Below are 20,363 nucleotides of genomic sequence, written 5' to 3'. Positions count from 1 at the left end.
TCAAGCTCTTCTTTTATCTCTGCGTGGGTATGCTTTTTGTTTTTTATTTTTTTCAAGGCCACGGGGTGGTTTAATATTACATGCCTTACCACAGTGATTTTCCCCCAAACGGTGGAATTTCTTGGATCTCTTTAAAGAGTCTGAAAACCGTGGGGAGGAAGAGAAAGAGATTTGAAAAAGAATTGGGAATGAGCTTTCTCAGATGCATTCCTACACCTCAGTGGTTATAAGTTTATTTTCTGTGTAGATTGACGTTTCCTTTGGCAGCCGTACTCTGAATCAGATTCTTCAGAGCTCCAAGGAAGTTCCCATTCTGATTACAGTAGAATTCTGTCTCACTATTTTGTTTTATTTTTGCATATAACAGGTTTAGATAAATAACACTTAAATATGTATATGTAGACATACCCACAAGCACAAAATATTTCCAGATGTGTCCATATTTATTTGCAGTTCTTCTCACTCTCGCCTTCAATATGAATGGGCATTTACAAATTCAGGGGCACAGTTGTAAGTCCTTGAGAGGCGTTACCTGATCAGGTAGCGTTAAGCAGTTTAGATACATTTTGCAGGGCCAGTGCAGACATAATTGCTAGGAACAGCACAGGTAGGACGTGTCCGCCAGAAAGAATTGAGAGCAGGGAGATGAGTGTCCCTGTGGGTGGGATTTCCTTAGAGAGTGCCAAGGGGCTGCTTTGCACCTAGAAGGAAGGTATACAGATCCAGAGAGGGCCTTGCAAAAGGAATTAAGGTGACCTGGGTATATTGGCCTCATCACCTTCTGGTGTGCATACCTTTGCTTATAATAAACATGCTAGTAATCATAATTATTAATATGTCTAGCACTTTGCTGTTTGTCCCGCACTGTCATGGATTTTATCTTCTTTGCCTTTGTAGAGTCTCTGCCCCTTCACCACTATTGAGTAATAAATAATTTTCATTTTGTAAAGAAAGAGGGTAGTAGCTCAGTGGCTAAGTGAGGTACAAAGCTAAAGCTGGGCAAGTCGGGTCTCACACCCAAGTCTTTTTGCCTTCTAATTTATTACATTTATGTGCCTCTGCCCCTAACCTAACAGACTGTTCGCTAGCTTGACTTCATAAAAGGAGAATAATGTATTGGGTACCCTGGTCCTTTCTTCTACCCCTGCTCCCAGATTCCATGAGGGCAGTGTCAAGACCAGAGATGCTTCTGTATTTCTAATTTCTATTCCATTCTCAGAGTATGACATATATTGGAAATTGTAGTGGTTTAAAATATGTCCACAAATTCTTTGATACTTCCTTTAAAAGATGAGGCCTCGGGACTTCCCTGGTGGCGCAGTGGTTAAGAATCTGCCTGCCAATGTGGGGGACACGGGTTCGAGCCCTGGCCCGGGAAGATCCCACATGCTGCGGAGCAGCTAAGCCCCTGCGCCACAACTGCTGAGCAACCCCCACTCGCCACAACTAGAGAAAGCCCGCACACAGCAACGAAGACCCAATGCAGCCAAAAATAAAAATAACTAAAAATAAATTTATTAAAAAAAAAAAAAGATGAGGCCTATTCTCCATGAATGTGAGTTGGACTTAGTGACTCATTTCTAATGAATAGAAAAAAGTGAAAGTGATAATGTGTAACTTCAGGGACTGGGTCATGAAAGGTACTGTGGCTTCCTCCTTTCTCTCTCTGTTGGATTACTTGCTCCTAGGGGAGGTATCTGCCATGTCATGAGGACACATAGGATGTCTTATGTAGAAGCCTAGGTGGGGAGGAACTAAGGCCTCTGCCAGCAGTCAGTGAGAAACTGAGGCCTCAGTTTGGAAGTGGATTATTTGGCCTCAGTCAAGCCTTCAGATGACTGCAGCCCCAGCCAGTGACTTAATGGCAACCTCGTGAAAACCGTTGAGCCAGAAATACCCAGCCCCACCACACCTGAATTCCCAACTTACAGAAACTGAAAGATAAGAAATGTTTGTTGTTACAAGTCACTAAGTTTTGGGATGTTCTGTTATCTAACAGTGGATAAGCTAATATAGAAATAGATGGATGGTACCTCAAAGAACTCCAGGATTATGATGTTTGTGATAGTTAATGATAATGACTCAATGATATAAACTATGATTTGTAGACACCAGCTACGTCTCAGTTGTTTTCTCTCAACTCTGAAAAGTGTAGAGCGGTTTTGAGTATTTCCCAAATTTTATACTCACCCAAGGATCACCTAAAAATACACAGTCCAGAGCCCCACCCTAGACCCGTGAAATAGCACAGCCTAAGGATGAGGTTTTGAAGTTTATATTTTTTAAAAAAACCAAACCCTTTTGAGATGATTCAGATGCAGACAGCCCTGAACATGTCCATTTAGGAACCAGTGAACTAGAACCTTTCCCTTTTTCCTTAAGCCAGTTTTGATAATCAAGGTTTGCTATGGATAATTTCATCTGAGTTCTCTTTCAGGGCCTCCGTCTTCTGTGGTGGGGGAACATGCAGCTAGGTCCCCCCTGGAGCCTCATCTCAGGCTTGGCATGGAGCCCATGTCAGCCCAGGGACCCGGGGACTGCCTGGTCAGGTCTTGTGTGTGACCAGGAGTGGAGAATGGAGATGGGTTCCAGTGCAAATGTTGAGTCTCATGCCTGGTATTAGTCTCAAAAACAGTCATGCTTATGTTTGAGTGTCTCTCCCTGTACACAGACTTCAGGAGGCCCCTTTGGGAAAGAATAGAGCACAAAGGAAAGTCAGTAACTAAGGTGAGCACTCCCTGGAGGAAAGTTGTTAGCCTTCTAGAGTAGAAGTCCTAATACCTCCTGGATGCTGACAGAGTTCTGGGTAAAACAGGGCATGTTTTAAACATGCGTTTTCAGTTCATTGAAATACCATAATTTATAATTGGTCACTCAAGCATATTATGACTGTACACTGGGTATGAGTTTTTTTTTTTTTTTTTTTAATATATTTATTTATTTATTTATTTTGGCTGTGTTGGGTCTTCGTTTCTGTGCGAGGGCTTTCTCCAGTTGCGGCGAGCGGGGGCCACTCTTCATCGCGGAGCGCGGGCCTCTCACTGTCGCGGCCTCTCCCATTGCAGAGCACAGGCTCCAGACGCGCAGGCTCAGTAGTTGTGGCTCACGGGCCTAGCCACTCCGCGGCATGTGGGATCTTCCCGGACCGGGACACGAACCCGTGTCCCCTGCACTGGCAGGCGGACTCCCAACCACTGCGCCACCAGGGAAGCCCTGGGTATGAGTTTTTTGATGCATATGTCTATGCCAAGTTTCAGTGTTTTATTGTATGACATGGATTGTTTTTAAGGAAAAAGTCCAGGCTGTTGAATATACCTATTTCCCTCTATAAGCTCTGTTCTAGTGTCTCTTCAGGCACTAAGTACCTGTGTGACCTTGGGAAAGTTACTGCTTTAGAACTGAAGTCTTTTCATTGGAGAAAGGAGAGATATAGACAAGAAGATCCAAGTTCTTATCTAAACAGGTGAATCAGTTCAGCATTGTATTAGTTGACAAGGGCTGCTGTAACAAAATACCACAGACTGGGTGGCTTAAACAACAGACATTTATTTTCTCACAGTTCTGGAGGCTGGAAGTCCAAGATCAAGTGGTCAGCAGATTTGGTTTCTCCTGAGACCCCTCTTCTTGGCTTCTCAATGTGTCCTCACATGGCCTTTCCTCTGGGTCTCTTTGTGTCCAGTCTCCTGTTCCTATAAGGACATCAGTCTGCTGGGATTCGGGTCAAAAAGAGTCACATTTGGAGGTACTGGGGGGTTAGAGCTTCAAAATATGAATTTGAGGGGAGCACACTTCAGCCCATAACAAGCATCCAGATTACCTTTGGGTGTTAGAGGTCCACTGTGAAGCAGTGGCCGGGGTTAGGTGCAGAGCACCCGTGGGCATCTATAGCAGAGGCAGAACAGACAGTAAACCCCCCTCTAGATATCTGGTCCTTTCTCTGCTTTCCCAGAAACAAGCTCTGAGATTTTCTCTCTGTGTTAGTAGGGTCAAAGTTAGAGTCACAGGATGCTAGTGATAACCGGGACCTTTGAGTAATGCCCTTTATTTAATAATAGAAGAAGCTGAGGTCCAGGGAAGAATGGTGCTATGTTTATAATTAGGTCTCTTGATTTATGCCCCAAGTCTATTCACTCAAAGCCAAATCAGAGCATATAACCACACTCTCTGACATCACTGTTGCCTCACTCCAACACCTCTGAGATACCCCAGCTTAGGAGAGGTAGGACATTTTTTTCAAGCTCCAAGGAGGGGAAGATGTAATGGTTTTTCATAGGGAATGTGCTAAGAACATTCCAAAAGTAGTGACATCTGTAATCAAAGCTTTTTGTCCAAGGGAGGGCTTTTCTCACCACTTTGTTCTTGGTCTTCCAAAGGAGGGCAGGTTTTTCACCATGAGTTGTAGGATCAAGGCTAGTAAACCTTCAAACTGACAAGAGTTTTGTTATATTTAAACAGGTGAAGAAGAGAGAGAAACAGAAGTGAGCCATTTACTTCTTTAGTTTAATTCCAGAGTTAGAACTGGAAACGATTTTTGATATCTAATGAAACTGTTTTAGACCCAACAGATTGTCAAAATATTCTAAGCAATTACATCAAATTGTCATATTTCTTTCTGGAATGACTTGGGGATCAGAGATGTGACCTGGCCCTTTCTCTGGGTTAAGTGGAAAAAAATTGCAAATATTGCTATATGCTTTTAATAAAGTTTTTAAAGATGCAGGGGCAAATTGAATTAGAATAATCCTCTCAAATATCCATACCTGTTGTAGAAAGCAGTTGTCTACATAATCCAGATATTTCAGTCTCTCCTGGGAAAGAAATTCTGTGAGCATCACACTGCTGGTCCCAGTTTGTCTTAATCTCATGCTAAAATAACTAGCATTTCATTGTGAACCCACTGAAAGAAGAAGGCTGCCCAGGTTTTTCCCAGATTCTGAAACAGGGACATCCGAGTTTAAGCATCAGTTACATGTTATCTGTAAAGTGAATTATCTGAACGCAAAAATAGAGATATCTTTTAATGTTGTACAGGAAGGGTGAGTTGCTTTGGTTGTATCTCTGCTATTCATGAGACAGAATATTTGTACGACTGACCCACTCCTTATTTTTGGAGAGTTTTTAAATGATTTATTCATTCAACAAATAATTAGTCGAGTGAGGCTTCCTGCACTAGGGATATAGCAGTGAGCGGCAGCAACAAATATATGTTTCTACTCTCAGGGAGTTTAGTGAGAAAGCTGGACCTTCATAAAATAGTTTCACTTTTTTTTTTTTTTTTAAAGTTACTTATTTTATTTATTTTTGGCTGCGTTGGGTCTTCGCTGCGCGCGGGCTTTCTCTAATTGCAGCGAGCAGGGGCTGCTCTTCATCGTGGTGTGCGGGCTTCTCATTGTGGTGGCTTCTCTTGCTGCAGCGCACAGGCTCTAAGCGCCTGGGCTTCAGTAGTTGCAGCACGTGGGCTCAGTAGTTGTGGCACACCGGCTTAGTTGCTCCCCGGCATGTGGGATCTTCCTGGACCAGGGCTCGAACCCGTGTCCCCTGCACCGGCAGGCGGATTCTTAACCACTGCGCCACCAGGGAAGCCCAGTAGTTTCACTTTTGAAAGTATAATTGCAGGCTGGGATACATTCTCACAGGAAAGAAGCATGATTCGAGGAGGTATGGGAGCAGATAATGAAGGAGCCTGCCCCAGGCTGGAAGGTTTCTCCCTGAGGACCTGACTCTGGGTTGAGAGATGATGGATGAGGGAGAGACTAACTAAATTGGAAGGTCCAAGAAGTGGTGGCAGAAGACAGGGGTCTGGCAAATAGGTCAAAGGTCGTGTAATAGGTCAAGTAAAGGAGAATCAGTGGGTTGGGAATGAGAAAATTTGGATTTTTGTCTGTCTTGTTTCCTTTTTTTGGTGTAACTCTGGGAAAGATGGGTTCTTTGGGCCTAATGTCCTTATTTGCATAATGACTGAATTTGAATCAGAGAATCTGAGGGACCTCAGAGTCCCTGAACTAGATTCTTTCATTCATACAAATTGACCAAGCACCTGATGTGTACCAGGTAATCTGATTGGTCCTGCAGTTCAAAGAGGAATTAACTGGGATCACTGACCTCAAGCAACTTGGTCCAGCAGCGGAGACAAATAGATAAGGCAATCCATTGTGTTGTCATGTTGTGAGTGTCATGGGAAGACAGATGAGAATGGGATTAACCCTGATGGGAGGAGAGGGGCAGTTGGGAAGACTTCACAGAGTAGAGGATCTTTGACCGAAAAAACAGGGTGAAGTCAGCTTGGATAGCCAGATGGTATGAGGAAATTCGTGGAGATTGGAAATATTCATTGGAACATCAATGAGTTAACACTACTCCATACTCTATATCGATAACTTAGTCAACGTCCTTTTGAGCCTCTACGTGCACCTCAGACTCCAAGGTTGATTATGAAAATCCTTGCCCTGAGTCTCCTTGCTCCATAAGGCTGGGGAAGAGTAGAAGCAATTTCCATGTTCTGTCTTGGTATCCCATCTGTCAGAAAATGCCCTTTACACAGCAGGGTTATAGTGACTTAATTATTGTTTGGGAGATATTTAGACATTCAGGTCAAGGATGAAATTCTGTTGCAAAACTGAAAGCACATGAGTAAGATGTTGGAAAATGAAGTGGAAGATTTTTTTGTGTGTTTTGTTCTTATAGGGAAAGATTTTAATGGCCTGACTCTGCTGCCATAGTTGGGTCAGATTGTCAGAAAATTATGTTATGCACCAGAGAAAACGAGAAGAGGCTTTTGAGGAGGTGCTCTAAAATTATTTTCTGTTTATTTGCATAAGTATTTGGCTTGAATAGGAAATCGACATTCCTTGCCAAGATGGGTTTAACATTCCTATGATGTTTTAAAAGCTGGCCAAGGGATTGGCACGAGAGGAGACAACCCACGTAACTCAGCGAAGAGTTGCTAGAAATTGCGTTGTGGTCATTTAGTCTAAACGTGATTAGAAACAGAACAAAACAAAACAGTATTCATTTTAAAATCTGTTTCTTGCCTACTTCCAAAAAGACGTGAGTATTAAGAAAAAACACATGACTATAACATGACCATTAAAATACACAACAAACTCAAAACCTCCCAAGAAGCTTTGTGCAGCAGCAACTATGTTTTTGACCAAAAATATTAATTATTTTTAATGTTACTATCATTTGGGGGGCATGGATTTTAGGTGAAAGATTCCTGGCAGTCTAAGCAAAAAAGGAAAATATGGTTGCTTAGCAACTCTTATTGACTGATAAAAAAGGAAACAGGTCACAAACTACTATGTATAAAATAAATAAGTGACAAGGATATATTGTACAGCGCAGGGAATATAGATAATATTTTATAATTATAAATGGAGTTTAACCTTTAAAAATTGTGAATCACTATGTTGTACACCTGAAACTTATATAATATTGTACGTCAGCTATACCTCAATTTTTAAAAAAGGAAACAGATCAGCCTATTAGGAGATACATTCTTTAATATATCTCCCCTAATATTATGCAGATTTTTATACTATAAGCATTGAATAGTATAATTTTCCATGACTTCAGTAAGTTTTCTAGTGATGGCAAATTCCTTTGTAAGACAGTTTTTTTTTTTTTTACATTGACCTTCAGTAAAATCTTATACCAGATCGAGGGCCTTTTTTATATGGGGACATAGCTAAGGCAATCCAGACTTATACTTTCCTATTATGTTTGATGCAAGGAAAAATATTAATAAGGGATGGATATTATATTGTTTTGATCAATGTTTTAAATCTTGTGTGTTCATAAGAACTGCCTGGGGCCCTTGGTAAAATATAGATTCCAACACTCACTCCAGATTTACTGAATCAAAGTCTCTAGCAAGGGGCCTGGGTGTATATTTAACAAATGCACTAAGTCATTTCTTATGCTCCAGCAAGTTTAGGGAGCACTGCCATAGATGGTTTTCCTTAACTATTTTCCCCTCTCAGTTGGGCTTTGTTGCAGTCATTTTGAGCATAAATTGTGATAGGAGCCCAAGGCAAGAGCATTAAAAGTGAAATGATGAAGCCCAGCAGAGCCAGTTTAATTAGCTGGTCTGGAACCATAGTGTCACTTCCCTTTCTCAAGCAGTGGTGCTTCAGAATGCTGCCCATCACTTCCCGCCTTCTCATCTGTTGTGCCATTGATCCTTTTACCATCTCCATGTGGCAGGCAGAACAAACATCATACTGTATTTCATCAATTTTAAGATGCACATCTTCCCACAATTTTACATCTCTAAAATTTGTATGCATTTGAGGACCTAAGATGTACTAATTTGATGACATCTTTTTTTCCTGTCTTAGTGATATATAAAGTAATGGTGCATCTGTATATTCAAAGGGGTTGAAGATTGGATGAACTGTGGTTGTTCCTTTTGTAGATGAGGCATCTGAGGCACTAAGAAGATGACGTGAGAGTGGAAAACCACTCCTAGTAGGGGGAGCCCAGTCTCAGACCCAGCTTTGTGTCCTTGTACTAGTCATTTGTCAATGAATAAGCAATACTGCAAAATTCAGTGGCTTAAAACAGCATTAAACATTGATTCGCTCACACGATCTCTTGGGATCAGGCATTTGGGAGTGGCTTAGTTGGGTGTTCCTGGCTTGGGGTCTCTCATGAAGTAGCAGGTAAGGCGTTGACTGGATCTGCAGTCACCTGAAAGCTTGGCTGGACCTGGAGGTTCCACCGACAAGCTGGCTTGTTCACGTGACTGGCAGTTGGTGCTGGGAGGCCCCAATTTATCCCCATGTGGGCCTCTCCACCAGGTCTTGAAAGAGCCCCCCACATAGTGATGGGCTTTCCACCCCGCTCCCCTCCCCACCCCACCCCACCCCAGCAAGTGATCCAAAGGACCAAGCCAGGAAAATGTTGCAGTGCCTGTTATGACCTTGCCCCGGAAGTCTCGTGCTCTCACTTCTACACATTCGATTTGCCACACAGACCAACCCTGACTCCGTGTTCGCGGGAACTACACAAGGGCATGAATATCAGGAAGTAAGGGTCTTTGGGGCTGGCTGTTTCCTTCGCTCCACATTGCCTTTCCAACATAGTTTTGTCTCGATCTGCTTGGCCATCTTATATGCTTAGGTCAGGCTCTCGGAAAACTCTCTGGGGTTTATATACCATTCTAGCACTCCTGAAACTTTAATGTGCCTACACATACTTGGGGTCCCCTGATTCAGTAGGTCTAGAGTCCGGCCTGAGATTCTGCATTCTAATGAACATTCTAATATAATGCCCTTGCTCCTGGTCCATGAACCACGCTCTTAGTAGGAAAGTGAGCTGAGCCAGGCAGGCCTCCAGTGGCCCTCTGCAGGGCTGCCCTGCAACCGGAACTCCTCTCTCCTCAAGGGGTACTTGCCCCCTCCTCTTATTTTGGCCGAGAGACTAATGGTTTGGGGGAAGGAACTAGGGAGACCAACCCACTTCACTAAGTTGGTTAAGGGAACGAGACGCATGAAGCCGATAAGAACCCAGGCATTACTAGGTAGACAGCTTGCTGCAGCTGTGAGCCTCTTCACAGTGAAGGTCAGGTTTCAGACAGCAACAGCTGGGTGCTCAAAACAGCAAGGCAATTAGCTTGCAGGGGGGTGGGGTGGGTGGGATGGAACACAAACAGTGCTTAAAATGAAACGTGTTGATGCATTATTCAGAGCTCAGATGCCCATCAGTGGAATCCCCATCCTCCTTTCTTGCCTCTCTCCTCTCTCCCTCTTTAACACACACGTGCGCACGCGCACACACATACACACACACACACATTAGCATTCAGGAAACCTTTAGACCTACAGTATATTTCCCTGAATAAAATGGAAGTTAGAGCTGCAGCAATCCCATAAATGCTGCCACACTTTAAGCTGCTTGGCTGAGATCTAGAATGCTGGCCCTGGCACTCTGCCTTTTTCCTTGCCCACGGCAAAACTTCTGTCCTGTGTCTTTCTACACATCAGTTAAAAGGAACACATTAGACTCTAAGCTCAACAAGAGAGGAACTCTTTCTTTTGTTCATTTCTGTCTCTCTCTCGCTGTATGTACATATTTAATACATACACGTATACACACGTGTATACATTATAAATAAGGAGAAGAATAAATACACCAACATAATACGTGGAGAGAGGGAACTCTTGAACCGTTTGAATCTCTCAGGAAAACATGGTGAGGTCTGTGCAGTGGAACACAGGGCACTCCGTTTTCACATTCTAGTTGTTGTTGGAGACTTTTGGAAGGGGGTCAAGTTTATCACCTACCATTTCTTTATCAGCCATGCCAGTCTATAACTGTAGAAGCTAAAAATTGCTATTTACCGGGCACTTACTGTGGGTTGAGCACACATAATTACATCATTTAATCTTCCGACAATCTGCGCGGAAGGTAATGATCACCTCCAGTTTGCAGAAGAGGAAATCAAGCCTGTGAGAGGTGAAAGTACTTACCTTACACAGCTAGTACGTGGTAGTTTTGCAGGCCATCCCAGACCGATTTCAGCCTAAAGCCAGTGTTTACTCTCCACTGTCACAGAACAAGATGTCCAGAGAAGGAAAAAAGAGAATGATAGCGCTATTGGAGCCGAAGGGCCCCCAACACTGAGTCAGTGCACTTACTTTGCATCTGTCGTTGGTGCTGTGAAGGCTACTGAGATGCATTTCAGGGGACCTCTGCTCTGGAAGAGTCGATATATTCATGGGACATTGATAGGAATCGCAGTCATTATCTGAGGCTACCCATTAAATAGCAACCAGTTCATATACATGGCTGGTGGGAACGCACAATGACACAGCCACTTTGGAAAACAGTGAGACACTTTATAAGAAAGTTAAACACACACCCCACACTTAACAAATGGCACAGCTATCATACAGCTAAGTATTTACCTAAGAGAAATGGAATTTATGTTAACACAGAGGCATACAGTTTTATTCATATTAGCAAAAAACTAGACACAATCCAACTGTGCATCACCTGGTGAGTAGATAAACAAAGTGCATCATATCCATACAGGGAAATACTGCTCAACAATAAGAAGAAGCCAGCTATTGATTTGATGAATTCAACAACATGAATGAATATTAAAAGTTCCATGCTAAGTAAAAGAAGCCAGCCATGAAAGGCTATATACTTTGTCACGTATGTGCCCTTCAGGAAATGGTAAAACTACAGGGATAGAAATCAGATCTGAGATTGCCTGGGGCTTGGAAAGGGGATTGACTGCAAAAGGGCATGAGGACATTTTGGGGGGTGATGGAAGTCTTCTGTGTCTCAATTGTGGCTATAGTTATCAAACTGTATACCTGTGTCAGACTCATCAAACTGTATCTGTCAAAGGGGTGAGTTTTATTGTAGATAAGTTATACCTCAATAGACTTGACTTTAAAAAATACATCAGTCGGTCCAAACCCACCATTTTCCAGATGGGGAAACAGGCCCCAGATGAGGGGAATGACTTGCTACAGTTGTGAGTTGGGAATACAGGTTTCTCGGCCCCAGTCCTGAGGCAGAAGCAAGCTGGAACCTTGGCCTCCTGTCTGGGTCCATGGCACATTCCAGGGAGGACTGGAGCACTGACCCTCAGCTCTGAATGCAGCTCCGTGGGTGGCTTTTTAAAAACTCACACTCCACTGTGCCGCTCATCAGGCTGTTGACCTGCAATTTGGCTAGAGGTCTCCTCATTAGAGAATAAAGTAAATTAGCATTCAGCCAGAACGAAAGCACATAAAGCTCCGATGATGAACTTCTGTGTACATATTCCATTGACTCTGTTGGGAAGAAAAGGCCTCAGTGTAGTACCATTAATTTATTCGGAAGAGTGCCTTGCAAGGCTTTGTCATCCAGTCTAGAAAGAAGAAAATATCCCAGAGATTCACACCAACATCTCATTGCAGAAAGCTGGTGAGATTTGGACTGAGCCAGACCTGGTTTTAGTTCCTAAATTTCTTACTTCCTCACTTCATGCCCTTGAGTAACCACTTCTCTTTCTGCAAAATAGTAATCCTAATACCTACCTCTTATAGTTTCTTCAAGGTTTAGGTAGGAGATTGGGAAATTAAGCACCTAGCTCGGCTATGATAGACTTCAGCGTGGCCAGCCGTGGGATTGTGCATGACACACATTAACTATCGTCCCGCCCATTGTGGAAATGATCAAGCCCAGGGTAAGTAATCTGTCAGCCATTGTACCACCTGGCCAGAACCACTGGGCTATGTGTAGACTTCAGTAAATGATTATGGATCTGAGTCAAGTCCTATTTATAAAATAATTGATTACAGTGTTTGGAAAGGAGTGGAATTCTGCTTCTTAATTTGAGAGAAAGCCTTACTTTAACTTTTTTGCTTTTTAAGAAAGAATGGGAAACCATTGAAAACAAAATTAGGGCCCTGAGTGAGTGCCAAACTTCCAGTTGAAGGGAGGGTATTTTTCCCACTCAGACTCCTCTATCTTTGCCCAGAAAAAAAATACCCCAACCACGCAAGAGACCTTGAGCTATTCAGGGCCCAGGGAGACTTCCCTCCCACCCCTCAGCAGGGCAGCTCTCTGGGGACGTTCTCTGTAATCACAAATCATTTTGCCTTCTAAGATTGAGTCTGGTTTAACACTAACGGAAATAGGGTCAACTAGGCTTAGGGTTGACTTTTCTTAAACTTAATTGTTTTTCCTCTTTTGCAATTGTAATAATATACCAAGTAAGTTTTTCATCTTCACTTGAAAATATGTCTCATTCTGTCACACAGCCAGATTTACGAAACACCAACTAGTTTTAATAACCCAAGACAACTGGCAAAATACCAACTGGCAAACTTACCAAAGACAGTAGAATTAGTTTCTTTCTTTTTTTTTTTTTTTAATTTTTATTTGAGTAGAGTTGATTTACACTGTTGTGTTTCAGGTGTGCAGCAAAGTGAATCAGTTATACACATACATGTATCCACTCTTTTTTAGATTCTTTTCCCATAGAGGTCATTACAGAGTATTGAGTAGAGTTCCCTGTGTTATACAGCAGGTTCTTATACGCTATGTCTGTTTAAATCTCTCCATTATATGCTTCATGTGTGTGGACTCAATTTTCCTTTCCTGACTACTGTCTTCCAGTATGAAGTGGTCAGTTACAGATTCTAGTGCATTCTCTGAAGCACAGTAACAACAATGGTTTAGGTGCCAGAGATTTCTCTGCTGCTCAGGGCAGAATTATCCTCTTAGGTAGTTAGGAGCCTGAGGACTAGAAAAACTGAAGTCAAGGCTAGTGGTCAAAGTGGGACGGTCTCCCAACACCAGCTCAGAGCTGTTTCCACTAGCCCACACCACATTCCCTTTGTGTAGGTTATTTAATAAATTCATTTCACAACCCATAGAGCACAGTAGGAAACAATGCAATTACTGAACCATAGGAACACAGCTGCCAACATCTTGTTGATTCAGAATTGTCCAAACACTTCCATGTGTGGGCGGGACTGATGCAATTTGCTGGTTCAACAGTTGACATTGATAAATTGAAGTTTCGTTTCCTCAGCCTTCTGTTGGAGGTGCTAATGAGCATGAAAAGCTGGAGAAACACAGGCGGGAGAGGAAGAGAGGATCTTGCCTGATCTACATACTAAGTAATTGAGCCTGGATGATGTAGACTTGACACTGCCAGGTAATAGATGGACACTTTTGAAGGCACTAATAGAAGCCAGATAAAATTAGCACTGTGAACATTTTAATTAAGTTCTGCTTGCAGATTGTGTGGGCTGGTATCTTCCTTCATTAGAGAGAATGTTTGCTTTTCCTAATATTCTTTCATATGTTTTCTGAAATATTCTTTTATAGTTCATGCAGCACTAAGCCAAGATTACTTGACTTCTGGAAAATGAGGAGGTTGGGCCAGATGATCTCTGAGGTCTTTTCTACGCGCCATGTTTTTACTTGCTTGGCGAGAGAATTTGTCTGAAATGAATTGCATTACCCACACACACATTCGTCCAGGCCTCTGTTCTCCCCATTCATTGTTTCCATTCATTCAATAAGCACTTGGATGCTTTCTCTGTGCCGGTTACTGTGCTAGGCGCTAGAAGTAAAGAAGGGAATAGGCCAGAAGGCCACCAGGCCCCTACACCCAGGAGATGACATTCTAATTGGGAGCTAGGTAAGTAAGTAGAGTGTATCAGGGATATGCCTGGGGCAACACATGGCAGCAACTAGGCAGAATCAACGAAGGCTGCTCAGAGGATGTAATATTTTAAGTTGCTCCTTGAAATAAGGTGGAGACTTGGGCGGGGGGGAAGAGTGTTTGGATGGACTTTCCTCTGTGTACCTCCCAGGACTTTTTGCCCTAAAGATCATTTGGCTCTCTGCGGGATGTCCTTCCAGTAGAAGTATTTCTGTTAATGCTTCGGCATAGGAGTCAATGATTACTTCCATGACTTTTATATTTTCTCAACCTCTTAATCTTAATTTTATTCAGAAAAAAATTGATTGGAATAAAATGGGTTGGCAAAAGTACTGAACTTTTGAAATGAACCTTTTACGTATACATATGTGAAGTCCAAACCAGCCATGAGTAATCTGTTTCCTGTCCTTTCAGCTCTCAGCCAGGAGAGTACACTTATCTTGGAGAGATGCATTTTGTTAAGCCGTGATCACAACCCAGTTAGGAATCCTCCAGCTACAAGTCATTTTAGAGATTATCAGATATTTATTGACTCAATGTTTTTAAAGCAAATTGGATTCATTTTTGTATGGCATTAGTCAAAATTAAATCTGTTCTAAACAGAATTTCTTTGCAGGTAATCCTGATTTTTAAAAAAATGTTAAATGTGTTTGGTTAAAGTTACCTATAAATAGAGAACTCAGGATATTCAGTGTGAAAATAATGTTTTAAAAAATGCCAATTTAACTTTGAACGAATACTATAGTAGCTTCTAAATGTGTCACAAACAACTTCTATCATATTATTATATTCTATCATAGCTGTTTGGTAGAAACCAGAGAAATCAAATGTTAACTGATTATTGGCATTAGTGCGATGGCCGGACTGTCCTGTAAAGGATTTAGGTTTGTATATTTATAGCCCATCTCAGCAACTCTGTGTGGTCATACTTGACTGTTATACCAGAGTGTCAGTGCTGATGCAAGAATTAGGAGACCTTGACCCACTCCAGGCTCTGACACTCACTAGCTTTGTGGGTTTTAAGTACTTGCAGCCCTGCTTTGGCGTTCTTGTCCGTAAGTGTTCTCATCCCTCCAATGAAGTGGTGAGACTAGATTCTCTAAGGACCCTGGCACTTTTGAGATGGATGAATGTGAGTGATGAATGCTTCCCTCCCATTTGCACGCAGAGAAGCAAAGCCATGAAACAGAAAATGATCCACTCGTGGCTGTGGGGAGCGTCACTGGCTCAATAAGAATAGGTCAGGCTCTCACCTTTTTTGGTCCTCTCCGTCCCTTTGGATCTCATGCTCCCTCCTAATCACCCTGATAACACTTACTTGATATTGGATTTTATGGTTCACGAAGCCCAGTGATTTGCATTTGCTCTTATGTTTGTGGGATAACTTCTAGGTGGATATTTAAAGGGCACGAGAGTAATAAAGTTAGTTGGCAAGATCTTGTTTTAATAGTGAATTCTATCCCACCATGCCTATCAAAATGGGTGTCTGAAATGAACTAATATTACTTTTTTTATTGAATCTTATTTCGAGGAGAAATGAATAATTAAAGAGTAAGAGTTACTCTCCAGGGTATCACAGGTTCTCCTCTTCAACCACATTTAGAAACAACTTCCTGTAGGAGTGAAGAATTGAAGCAGATTCCCCCACTCCCCATTGCCTTTGGATTGATTCTGTTAAGCTTGTTTGTGCTCGTGTAATTAGCTTCTGTATGACTTGCTGTGAATAATGTCTCTTGGTAGCCTCACATTTAGAAATATGGTGAATATATATTTGTTTGTTTGGAATCAGATCACATATTTCCATGTAAAAACACCCCAAATAATGCCTGGGTTCATCGGTGCCATTTTAACTCAGTCATCAGCTGAGCCCTAATACTTGTCTTCTTAGTGTGGGTTGGGGGTAGGAGTCCGTGTAGTAGGAAGGAAGAGCAGTTTTGAAACCGACACCTCATTTCCTTGGCCCGGCCTCTGGAGGCCTCCGTGTCTCTGACGTCTGTCCTCAGGGCCTTCCAGCACAAATCACAATCCACTGAATCAAATCTCCCATCCCAGCCAGGCAGGTGGTCTCCACTGTGGTGAGAATGCCTCACTTCGATTGAACACATTTATCCTAAGGAGTAAATGGTAATTAGCACCTTAACTTCCAAGAAGCGATTTCCATTTTCCCTTTTTAATTGTGAAAATGAACCTAATGGGTAGAATTTCAGGCAAGAGGAGAGGGAAAAGACAGAAAATCCAGGCCTGAAAATCTGTCTCCAGGTTCAATTCTCCCTAGATTTCCCAGCTTCTTTCATTTCTGGACCCCTAGTATTTGAAGGCTTTAGTCCCTTTGCCATCTCCATGGAGCTGTGAGAAGGAGCTTAAGAAAAGGGGGAAACGGGATGTGGCTAGTTGTTCCCACTGACCTGTGTGAGTTGTTTGTAAGTCAACTGTCTTCTTCTTTATATATATATATATTGGTGACACTGCTTGGCATGCAGGGATCCCAATTCCCTGACCAGGGATCAGACCCGTGTCCCCTGCCTGCAGTGGAAGAGCAGAGTCCTAACCACTGAGCCGCCAGGGAATTCCCAAGTTAATTGTCTTCTGAATCAGACACCTGGGTTCAAAGGTCAGATCCACAGACTTTGGGTAATTATTTAACCTAAGAATCTCCCTTTCTTCATACCGCTCAGAGGCAGCGTAAAGATGAACAGTAATACATTAAAAAATCCTTGGCTCAAAGTAGATGCTCAATAAACGGGCTATGTTATTAAGAGGCTAGGAGTGGTTGGATGATGGCATTAGCAATACCTGGAAGACAGCAGCATCAAGGAGAATTTTCAAATCAGTGACATGGACATTGTTATTTGAAGGAGGCATAATGTCAGACTCTTCTGTGTGTGTGTTTGAGATAGATTTCTGGGCATGGAAAACAGGTGGTGAGGCTGCAGTGTAGGTACCCCAGGGGTGGTACCTCCAGACGTGTGCAGGTGAGGCCAGCTGAGCTGCTCCCACGGGGAGGGGGAGGGGCCTTTGCAGTGAGAGCCCGGGGAGGGGGTGTGCGGGGGCCAGGATGCTGGGGAAGCTTTCAGACACAGGCTGAGCAGTCACCGAGGCGTGCGTGCTTTCATCTGCAATCACTTGTTGTCTGTCTGAGGCGAGAATCAATACCAGAAGGAGATGGTGACGAATCATTCATTGCCCAGAGACTGGCTGTAGATCCAGCGCCCGTTGTTTTCTTTCTAACCACTTTAAAGAAACTTCCCCGCACGTCCTTTCCCTGAAACGTGGAGCCTCACCGCTGGACGAGGAGAGGTCCTTGGAAGGATCTGAAACGACCTTTTGTGTTGTTAGGCATTATTCTCTTGGGGGGGAATTAAAGATAGATGTATTCTGTCCCATTCTGCTTCAGTTATATCAGCACTCATCATATTTCGCTTTCTTTTTTCACATCTGTTCCTTACTAGTCATGAAGTTTAGAGAAACAACCCATCCGAAAGGTCTGTATTTGCCTCTGCGTGTGTCTGTGGGGCATGTGCTTTACACCCATTGCACCCATTACACCCATTTGCTTGCTATAAACTCACTGTTAAAACATCTCCCCCTCCTTCCCTCAGCTCAGAAACACACTCTTTTCAGTCAGGAAGAATGTTAAAGAGCGTCTTGTCCAACCAGCTCTCTCGGCGGTAAGGAGCCCGCCTTCCTTAGGAAGCACCAGGATTGGCCCTGGGGGTCCTGCTCGGGTTCGGATCCACCTTCTCCCTAGGGCGTTAGCTGGAGGGTCTGCCCTCCAGGCTCCTGCACCTCTGCCAGCCCCCAACCTGCCTTGCAGTGTCTGGAAAGGGGTAGAGAGAGTCTACCCCTCTGAGGGGTAGCGAGTAAAGTGGGCATGAGCGAGTAAAGTGGGCATAAAGTGAAGTCTTTTTAGAGCTTTGGAATGATTAGAGCAGGGAATTTGGGGGACCTACCCCCCCAGTCCCACAACAACATTCTGTATAGAGTAGGTCTTTTGTAAGCAACTGATTTATTTTTCTGCTGAAGGCCAGCCTCAGGCAGAATTGGGAAATAGCCAGCTTGATAGGATGCAGTGATTTTCAACCCTTTTTATTCCTCCCTTTTAAAACTGTAGGACTCTTACTTCAGATAGAAGCATAAGAGGAAGTCCAATATGTAAAAGAGATAAAAGTGGTTCTAGCGGGGGCAGGAGGCCCAGGGGCTGCCCATCTGGCGCAGGCGCAGTCTCCCTGACCCTTCACACGCCCTCACCCTCCACTCGCTACAGGACCTGAGAGGAGCACTCGGCCCTTGGCACTCAGTTTGGAAGCCACCATAGCAGTGAGAAGCCCACTTGTGGGGCTCGGGCAACCCTGTGTGAGTCACCACAGCAAAACCCTTAACCACTGAGTCTGACTCTTTTCTTGTAAATTGAGGGTAGAATGTCAGACTGAAAGATTTTGCATATAAGTAGTGAGATATAACATATAATATACTTGGTTCGTAGCAGACACTCAGAAAACAACAGGGCTTGTGGGGAAAACAGGGTTAGGAGCAGATCACTCCAAACCTATTTGACCTTGTAACCAGGAAATTAACAAAAGCAGTAGCAGTACTGAACAAATAAAGACAGAATACTCTAATACAGGAGTTTACCGTTGAAAAAAGGTTGAAAGTGGCTTTATGAAAAGGGTTTTAGGGGGGACAAAAAGGGGGTAAAGTTGTTGAATTGTGGAGACAAAGATGAAATGCACTAAAGTCATACAAAAGCATTTCCATGACAGATCACATGCCAATTTGAGTCTCGAAGAATTTGAGCGTCATTCGTTCTGTGGATCGATGCATTCTGCTGTGTTTGAGCATGTTTTGTTTGGTGGCTATTCCTTGGTTGTACAAAATATTAACATTCTTGGAAAATTGCGTATGAACTAACACTACTTTTATTGTGCTGACATAATTTCGGTATTTGCAGTCCGAGCTAGTTCATGTTATAAGGACATATTCTGTATCAGGATGGACCGTTGCTAGATCTCAGTAGCCTAACCCCCAGGACTCAGGGGGACACGGGTGAGTCCGCAAAAAACTTATCTTGTGTGAGACTTGGGAATGAATTCAGATAGCTGTAATACAAGTCACCTCATAAATCTCATAAAATATCAGGTTAGTCAAAGAGATTGTACGAAGAAAGAAAGGAAATAACGTGTGAACGTGGGGGGTTAGGAGGCAGAAGCTTTTAGATGGAGTTGGCCGGATTTCAACAGGCAAGGATGGAGGGTCAAAAGGAGAGAATGAGTAAAGGCTTGGGAGCTGGAAAGCAAGGACATAGTTAGGGGACCAGTAGAGTTTGGGGGATCCACTTTGGGGCTGGAGCCACTGAGGAAGATAAGGGAGCAGTAAGACCCATGTTGAAATGGAAGTTGGCCTCAGAATGTGGGAGGCTTGTTTGTTTGTTTGTTTATTATTTATTTATTTATTTATTTATTTATTTATGGCTGTGCTGGGTCTTCGTTTCTGTGTGAGGGCTTTCTCTAGTTGCGGCAAGTGGGGGCCACTCTTCATCACGGTGCGTGGGCCTCTCATTATCGCGGCCTCTCTTGTTGCGTAGCACAGGCTCCAGACGCGCAGGCTCAGTAATTGTGGCTCACGGGCCTAGTTGCTCCGCGGCATGTGGGATCTTCCCAGACCAGGGCTCGAACCCGTGTCCCCTGCATTGGCAGGCAGATTCTCAACCACTGCGCCACCAGGGAAGCCCCCTTTTTTAAAAAAATTAATTATTTTTATCAGTATTTTTTGGCTGTGCCTCATGTCATGTGGTATCTTAGTTCCCTGACCAGGGATCGAACCCGTGCCCCCTGCAGTGAAAGGACCAAGTCTTAAGCACTGGACTGCCAGGGAAGTCCCCTGGGAGGCCTTGGCTACAGGGATGGTGGCCACCCTATAGGATTTGGAGCAGGTGAGTGATGTGATCAGATCCGACCTTGAAGGAGCTCCTTTTGGCAGCTTATGCTGGGTGGTGGTGAAGGGGAGTGGAGTCCAGTTAAGAGGGGTTGCAATTGTCCTTGTGAGAGACATGAGGGCTTAAGCTCAACTGTGACAGTGACATACGGTGGCAATAGGATGTATGGGGAGGGCATGACACAGCAGACATTTTAGAGACAGAATCTCAAGCATTTGTTAACTGAATGGATGGTGTAGGGCTCTGGTGATC

At 43.4% G+C, this 20,363-nt stretch overlaps 1 protein-coding gene across 2 annotated transcripts in view; it reads left to right on the top strand.

Moving 5' to 3' along the window:
- The window catches only part of MB21D2 (Mab-21 domain containing 2), a 110,937-nt gene that overhangs the window by 67,185 nt on the left and 23,389 nt on the right, over window positions 1-20,363 (top strand). Inside the window, exon 2 of one of the 2 annotated variants that reach the window (XM_036851723.1) lies at window positions 13,541-13,666. The exons of the other annotated variant lie outside the window; for it this stretch is intronic. The gene's annotated coding sequence lies outside the window, so the exon portion shown is untranslated. The remainder of the gene's footprint in view (window positions 1-13,540; window positions 13,667-20,363) is intronic. 2 annotated transcript variants of the gene reach the window in all.

The sequence above is a fragment of the Balaenoptera musculus genome, chromosome 4, assembly GCF_009873245.2.
Source record: "Balaenoptera musculus isolate JJ_BM4_2016_0621 chromosome 4, mBalMus1.pri.v3, whole genome shotgun sequence".
In the NCBI taxonomy this organism is placed as follows: domain Eukaryota; kingdom Metazoa; phylum Chordata; class Mammalia; order Artiodactyla; family Balaenopteridae; genus Balaenoptera; species Balaenoptera musculus.
The sequence above is the reverse complement of the archived record's forward strand: the minus strand, read 5'-3'. Positions and strand labels throughout refer to the sequence as shown.